The 8826-nt window shown below is 41.8% G+C and overlaps 1 long non-coding RNA gene across 1 annotated transcript; it reads left to right on the top strand.

Moving 5' to 3' along the window:
• The first annotated feature begins 4248 nt into the window (after nt 1-4248).
• On the top strand, nt 4249-8446 carry LOC121846655. Its single transcript, XR_006083573.1, has 3 exons — nt 4249-4741; nt 4972-5019; nt 8390-8446. It is a non-coding gene; the product is annotated as an uncharacterized LOC121846655 (long non-coding RNA).
• The last annotated feature ends 380 nt before the right edge of the window (nt 8447-8826 follow it).

Raw genomic sequence — 8826 nt, 5'->3', positions numbered from 1 at the left:
GTTGCCGAGGTGGTGTGTTTGGGATCATTGTCATGCTGAAAGAGCCAGCCACGTTTCATCTTCAATGCCCTTGCTGATGGAAGGAGGTTTTCACTCAAAATCTCACGATACGTGGCCCCATTCATTCTTTCCTTTACACGGATCAGTCGTCCTGGTCCCTTTGCAGAAAAACAGCCCCAAAGCATGATGTTTCCACCACCATGCTTCACAGTAGGTATGGTGTTCTTTGGATGCAACTCAGCATTCTTTGTCCTCCAAACATGACGAGTTGAGTTTTTACCAAAAAGTTATATTTTCGTTTCATCTGACCATATGACATTCTCCCAATCTTCTTCTGGATCATCCAAATGCTCTCTAGCAAACTTCAGATGGGCCTGGACATGTACTGGCTTAAGCAGGGGGACACGTCTGGCACTGCAGGATTTGAGTCCCTGGCGGAGTAGTGTGTTACTGATGGTAGGCTTTGTTACTTTGGTCCCAGCTCTCTGCAGGTCATTCACTAGGTCCCCCCGTGTGGTCCTGGGATTTTTGCTCACCATTCTTGTGATCATTTTGACCCCACGGGGTGAGATCTTGCGTGGAGCCCCAGATCGAGGGAGATTATCAGTGGTCTTGTATGTCTTCCATTTCCTAATAATTGCTCCCACAGTTGATTTCTTCAAACCAAGCTGCTTACCTATTGCAGATTCAGTCTTCCCAGCCTGGTGCAGGTCTACAATTTTGTTTCTGGTGTTCTTTGACAGCTCTTTGGTCTTGGCCATAGTGGAGTTTGTAGTGTGACTGTTTGAGGTTGTGGACAGGTGTCTTTTATACTGATAACAAGTTCAAACAGGTGCCATTAATACAGGTAACGAGTGGAGGACAGAGGAGCCTCTTAAAGAAGTTGTTACAGGTCTGTAAGAGCCAGAAATCTTGCTTGTTTGTAGGTGACCAAATACTTATTTTCCACCATAATTTGGAAATAAATAAAAAATCCTACAATGTGATTTTCTGGATTTTTTTCCCCTCATTTTGTCTGTCATAGTGGAAGTGTACCTATGATGAAAATTACAGGCCTCTCTCATCTTTTTAAGTGGGAGAACTTGCACAGTTGGTGGCTGACTAAATACTTTTTTGCCCCACTGTATATAGCTGTCTGTAACTGCAAAAACATCTATATAGCCATCTGTAGCCACAAAAAACATCTATATAGCCATCTGTAGCCGCAAAAACATCTACAGGCCATCTGTAGCCGCAAAACATCGATATTGTAACGTCGAGATAGTGATGGGTGTGGAGTCAGACGCAGAGAGCAGAAGGTAGACGGGAAAAAACGCTTTAATGTCCTCAAGCACAGTAACAGGGACAAACATGGCTGAAGCCCAAAACACAGGCGCAACAAAACCCAAACCCACTGTTACCAAAACACAGGCACAACAAAACCCCAAACCCACTGTTACCAAAATACTGGACAGCGAAAACGCAAACCCACTGTTACCAAGATACCGGACAGCAAAAACCCAAACCCACTGTTACCAAGATACCGGACAGCAAAAACCCAGACCCACTGTTACCAAGATACCGGACAGCGAAAACCCAAACCCACTGTTACCAAAACACAGGAGCAGCAAAACCCAGACCCACTGTTACCAAAATACGGGACAGCGAAAACCCAAACCCACTGTTACCAAAATACCGGACAGTGAAAACCCAAAAGAACACAAACACCACTAACGTAGAATAACCACAAGCCCGCACAAACACCTGCGGGCTAAACTAACTTAAATAACACCCATCCCAAAACCCCAACAAGGAACAGGTGAAAAACAATTTGACAAAAACAAACGAAAAGGAAAAAAGGGATAGTAGACCGGCGACGACGACCGCCGAGCACCACCCGAACAGGAAGGGGAGCCACCTTTGGTGGTATTCGTGACATATATAGCGTCTGCAGCCGCAAAAAAACATCTATATAGCCGCCTGTAACCTCAAAACATCTATATAGCCGCCTGTAACCTAAAAACATCTATATAGCCGCCTGTAACCTAAAAACATATATATAGCCGCCTGTAACCTCAAAACATCTATATAGCCGCCTGTAACCTCAAACATCTATATAGCCACCTGTAACCTCAAAAAAAATCTATATAGCGTCTGTAACCTCAAAAAAACATCTATATAGCGTCTGTAACCTCAAAAAAACATCTATATAGCATCTGTAACCTAAAAAACCCCATCTATATAGCGTCTGTAACCTCAAACATCTATATAGCTGCCTGTAACCTCAAAACATCTATATAGCCGCCTGTAACCTCAAAACATCTATATAGCCGCCTGTAACCTCAAAACAACATCTACAGTATATAGCCTTCTGCGAAAAAAACACAGCACCCCCACCACCAAACTACTTCCCAAACTATGGCCGAAATGATATTACACTGACTGACTAATTGTTTCTGTGAATGGGAGTCATACAGTCAATGACAATGTTAATTAAGATAGGCTATTACTCAAAGTCAAGAACCCTGCATATTTACTCAAGTGCTCACTTCTACGCAGAGCCCAAAGGTGTGGCACCGCAACCACAACATTTCAAACCAACCGATTCTGAGAACTCTTAGTGCTTCTAAAAGGGTAGGAGGACATCTTATCCTGCTCCATAAGGGAGGAGAGAGGACATCTTATCCTGCTCCATAAGGGAGGACATCTTATCCTGCTCCATAAGGGAGGAGAGAGGACATCTTATCCTGCTCCATAAGGGAGGAGAGAGGACATCTTATCCTGCTCCATATAGGAGGAGAGAGAACATCTTATCCTGCTCCATAAGGGAGGACATCTTATCCTGCACCATAAGGGAGGAGAGAGGACATCTTATCCTGCTCCATAAGGGAGGAGAGAGGACATCTTATCCTGCTCCATAAGGGAGGAGGGAGGACATCTTATCCTGCTCCATAAGGGAGGAGGGAGGACATCTTATCCTGCTCCATAAGGGAGGAGGGAGGACATCTTATCCTGCTCCATAAGGGAGGAGAGAGGACATCTTATCCTGCTCCATAAGGGAGGAGGGAGGACATCTTATCCTGCTCCATAAGGGAGAAGAGAGGACATCTTATCCTGCTCCATAAGGGAGGGGGGGAGATGTTACTCCTGTTCCATAAGGGAGGGGTAGATGTTACTCCTGCTCCATAAGGGAGGGGGAGATGTTACTCCTGCTCCATAAGGGAGGGGGAGATGTTACTCCTGCTCCATAAGGGAGGGGGAGATGTTACTCCTGCTCCATAAGGGAGGGTAGAGATGTTACTCCTGCTCCATAAGGGAGGGTAGAGATGTTACTCCTGCTCCATAAGGGAGGGGGAAATGTTACTCCTGTTCCATAAGGGAGGGGGAGATGTTACTCCTGTTCCATAAGGGAGGGGGAGATGTTACTCCTGTTCCATAAGGGAGGGGGGAGATGTTACTCCTGCTCCATAAGGGAGGGGGAGATGTTACTCCTGCTCCATAGGGGAGGGGGAGATGTTACTCCTGTTCCATAAGGGAGGGGTAGATGTTACTCCTGCTCCATAAGGGAGGGGGAGATGTTACTCCTGTTCCATAAGGGAGGGGGAGATGTTACTCCTGTTCCATAAGGGAGGGGGAGATGTTACTCCTGTTCCATAAGGGAGGGGGAGATGTTACTCCTGTTCCATAAGGGAGGGGGAGATGTTACTCCTGTTCCATAAGGGAGGGGGAGATGTTACTCCTGTTCCATAAGGGAGGGATGAGATGTTACTCCTGTTCCATAAGGGAGGGGGAGATGTTACTCCTGTTCCATAAGGGAGGGGGAGATGTTACTCCTGTTCCATAAGGGAGGGGGAGATGTTACTCCTGTTCCATAAGGGAGGGGGAGATGTTACTCCTGCTCCATAAGGAGGGGGGAGATGTTACTCCTGTTCCATAATCTTTCCCTCCTTTAGTATCCCTCTTCTGATCTCTGATTAACAATTGAACAAATAATTAACTCCATAATTTAACTCCAATTTCGACTTTATAAAATACTGCATGGACTGAAATACTGTCTGCAGAAGAAATAAGCCATGAATTATTATCATTTTAAGGCAAAAATGTACAAACATTGACAAATTTCAGTTCATTGCAGTGCAGTAGAAAAAGTTAAATAATGCACTGTGACAATGTTAATTGCCAACCATTAAGTTTTTAGGGGAAATAGCAGAAACTTTGGCTACTATGAAGTAATTTCACACAGTTTAAGTCAACAATATTCAAAAGGCTGGTTTAATTACAGAAGTTGCTTGCTTGAGTCTGATAATAAGAAATCCTCTCTGCCTGTGACAACCTCTACCGGTTTTTCCTGAAGACGTGCCCAAGGCTTATCAGCTCAAGAAAAATGTAAATGGCATGAATTAAAATGGGTTCGGCACATTTGGAGTGGCAAAGGACCTAGGTAGAGGTCATTTCTTGGGTTTGCCATCAACGGTAAAACCACTGTCTCGGGTGAATTGTTTAGGAGTTGTCCTGTCCTCTCCAATGAGTGCACGGAAAGTTGATCTGATAAAACTGGGCGTGTGTATTTTCCTAGTTTTCCAAGTCTCAACACGGCATTTCAGGACGTCTGCATTTACTTTCAATTATCAGGTGTGACATGAGTGACTGCTTTTCAGGATCGATTGATACTACATAGTTCAAGTTTACTTCACGCTCTACTTGATATATTATGACATGTTTATTACATGGAACATTTTATGATGCCGAAAGACCGAAACAGGTGAGTTAGCCAATGTACACCTTGACCTGTCAGTAGTATATTCATTGTTGTATGCTTGACGATTTTCATTCACTAGTCTGTGTATTCATAGTGTTGTAATAGTAATTCCAAGTGTATCACTCTGATTCACAGTTTATCTGTAAATGAAAACGTTTTGTAGGCTAACATACCTGACTGATGCAATGGTGCCAATTCTTTTTTTATAACATAGCCTAAATGTTTCAACCTAGGTAGCCTCATCGGATTGAATGAATTCAACACAGGCAAGAATACTTCATGTATGTAACTGGTATAATTAGTGCATTGATAATGACACAGAATAACTTTTTGCTGTCAATAGAAGTGCAAAAGGTTAGGTTTGATACTGTTTAGGATTTTATATATATATATATATATATACAGTGCCTTGCGAAAGTATACGGCCCCCTTGAACTTTGCGACCTTTTGCCACATTTCAGGCTTCAAACATAAAGATATAAAACTGTATTTTTTTGTGAAGAATCAACAAGTCCAGACCTGAATCCAATCGAGAATCTGTGGAAAGAACTGAAAACTGCTGTTCACAAATGCTCTCCATCCAACCTCACTGAGCTCGAGCTGTTTTGCAAGGAGGAATGGGAAAAAATTTCAGTCTCTCGATGTGCAAAACTGATAGAGACATACCCCAAGCGACTTACAGCTGTAATAGCAGCAAAAGGTGGCGCTACAAAGTATTAACTTAAGGGGGCTGAATAATTTTGCACGCCCAATTTTTCAGTTTTTGATTTGTTAAAAAAGTTTGAAATATCCAATAAATGTCGTTCCACTTCATGATTGTGTCCCACTTGTTGTTGATTCTTCACAAAAAAATACAGTTTTATATCTTTATGTTTGGAGCCTGAAATGTGGCAAAAGGTCGCAAAGTTCAAGGGGGCCGAATATATATATATATATATATTTATATACATACACTACATACACTACCGTTCAAAAGTTTGGGGTCACTTAGAAATGTCCTTGTTTTTGAAAGAAAAGCGCATCTTTTGTCCATTAAAATAACATCAACTTGATCAGAAATATAGTGTAGACATTGTTCATGTTGTAAATTACTATTGTAGCTTTTTTTAATGGAATATCTACATAGGCGCACAGAGGCCCATTATCAGCAACCATCACTCCTGTGTTCCAACGGCACATTGTGTTAGCTAATCCAAGTTGATCATTTTAAAAGGGTAATTGATCATTACAAAACCCTTTTGCAATTATGTTAGCACAGCTGAAAACTGTTGTATGATTAAAGAAGCAATAAAACTGGCCTTCTTTAGACTAGTAGAGTATCTGGAGCATCAGCATTAGTGGGTTCGATTACAGGCTCAAAATGGCTAGAAACAAAGCACTTTCTTCTGAAAGTCATCAGTCTATTCTTGTTCTGAGAAATTAAGGCTATTCCATGTGAGAAATTGCCAAGAAACTGAAGATCTCGTACTACTCCCTTCACAGAACAGCGCAAACTGGCCCTAACCAGAATAGAAAGAGGAGTGGGAGGCCCAGGTGCACAACTGAGTAAGAGGACAAGTACAAGTAATTAGAGTTTCTAGTTTGAGAAACAGATGCCTCACAAGTCCTCAACTGGCAGCTTCATTAAATAGTACCCGCAAAACACCAGTCTCAACATCAACAGTGGAGGCGACTCCGAGATGCTGGCCTTCTAGGCAGAGTTGCAAAGAAAGAGCCATATCTCAGACTGGCCAATAAAAATAAAAGATTAAGATGCGCAAAAGAACACAGACACTGGACAGAGGAACTGTGCCTAGAAAATGTGTTTTTCTTTCAAAAACAAGAACATTTCTAAGCTGACCCCAAACTTTTGAACGGTAGTGTATATATGGTAATACTTGAGCAATGAATCATATTGGTGTATTGGAATAGTTGTAACTACAATGATAAGACAAAGCATTAATGACACAAATCTCCTCGAGGACTGTAACAATGTACAACAGTAGCCTACTTCTCACAGGGTCCTTTCCAAGTGTCACAAGTTTCCCACACAGCTAGAAACCTTGCCTGAGATGCACTGATGAATTTCAGTCATTGTTTCTGGTAGTGTGTGTAGCAGGTATGTCAACAGGTGTCAATGCCTCTGGTTAAGTCGTGAGAAACAATGTTTTAATAACCTGAGAAGAGTTTGCCTGATATTGGGAAGGATTCTAGTCACAGAAAAAGCCTTATAAACTTCAAACATGATCAAAGAAGATCCTCCACTGAAAGTGCTTCTTAGTCCAGGACTAGGCTTAATCTGTCCACTCATACGTATGGTTACAGGCAGGGGGCAGTGATGTGTCTCAAAGGAGAATAGAACCATTGTATGACGTTGTGTACTGTGGGCAGTTTCAGTGGTGTTGCCACATCCAAGCGAACCATGACAATGTCAGGTATGTTGGTAAACCAGCTCTACTGAAGCACCAAACCCTCCTTTCTACTTCAATTCACAGGGAAGAGTTTGACGAAATGGGACATTGTACTTTCCCTGATGACTGCAACCCAGCATGACTCACTTTCATCTTTTTTTATTCTCTCCTTTTGCAGGAGACATGTTTGTGCTGCAGGTAAAAACCAGGGCATCGCCAGAATGATGTTATACCTGTATACATGTTCTCTCTCTACAGGTAAAACCAGGGCATCGCCAGAATGATGTTATACCTGTATACATGTTCTCTCTCTACAGGTAAAACCAGGGCATCGCCAGAATGATGTTATACCTGTATACATGTTCTCTCTCTACAGGTAAAACCAGGGCATCACCAGAATGATGTTATACCTGTATACATGTTCTCTCTCTACAGGTAAAACCAGGGCATCACCAGAATGATGTTATACCTGTATACATGTTCTCTCTCTACAGGTAAAACCAGGGCATCACCAGAATGATGTTATTCCTGTATACATGTTCTCTCTCTACAGGTAAAACCAGGGCATCACCAGAATGATGTTATACCTGTATACATGTTCTCTCTCTACAGGTAAAACCAGGGCATCACCAGAATGATGTTATACCTGTATACATGTTCTCTCTCTACAGGTAAAACCAGGGCATCACCAGAATGATGTTATACCTGTATACATGTTCTCTCTCTACAGGTAAAACCAGGGCATCACCAGAATGATGTTATACCTGTATACATGTTCTCTCTCTACAGGTAAAACCAGGGCATCACCAGAATGATGTTATTCCTGTATACATGTTCTCTCTCTACAGGTAAAACCAGGGCATCACCAGAATGATGTTATTCCTGTATACATGTTCTCTCTCTACAGGTAAAACCAGGGCATCACCAGAATGATGTTATTCCTGTATACATGTTCTCTCTCTACAGGTAAAACCAGGGCATCACCAGAATGATGTTATACCTGTATACATGTTCTCTCTCTACAGGTAAAACCAGGGCATCACCAGAATGATGTTATACCTGTATACATGTTCTCTCTCTACAGGTAAAACCAGGGCATCACCAGAATGATGTTATACCTGTATACATGTTCTCTCTCTACAGGTAAAACCAGGGCATCACCAGAATGATGTTATACCTGTATACATGTTCTCTCTCTACAGGTAAAACCAGGGCATCACCAGAATGATGTTATACCTGTATACATGTTCTCTCTCTACAGGTAAAACCAGGGCATCCCAGAATGATGTTATACCTGTATACATGTTCTCTCTACGGGTAAGTGGGAATACCCAGACCAACCTTTTTCCCTGACAAGAGGAACCTTAAAGATGGAATGCAGCACAACACAAGTTCTCAGTGTAACATTATAACACTGTAAACAATAAGGCTTTTTAACTCAGTTCAACTTACTAGATGTCTTTTAGTCAATTAAAAGTCATTATTACTGATAATGTTTATGTGGTGCTGACTCAAAACTAAATGAGAAGTCACATCAACTCAATTTGTTTAAGTTATAACAAATTCACTTTTTATCCAACAAGCTCTACTGCAGGTAGATTTGTTCTAATTGTTTTTGCATGTGTGTTTTTGATTGATTAATCTTATACGAAACAAAGATAAATGACATACATTTTTCAACATTCATCAAATCATTTA

The sequence above is a fragment of the Oncorhynchus tshawytscha genome, linkage group LG06, assembly GCF_018296145.1.
Source record: "Oncorhynchus tshawytscha isolate Ot180627B linkage group LG06, Otsh_v2.0, whole genome shotgun sequence".
Lineage (NCBI taxonomy): Eukaryota > Metazoa > Chordata > Actinopteri > Salmoniformes > Salmonidae > Oncorhynchus > Oncorhynchus tshawytscha.
This window is presented reverse-complemented; position numbering and strand designations above follow the sequence as displayed.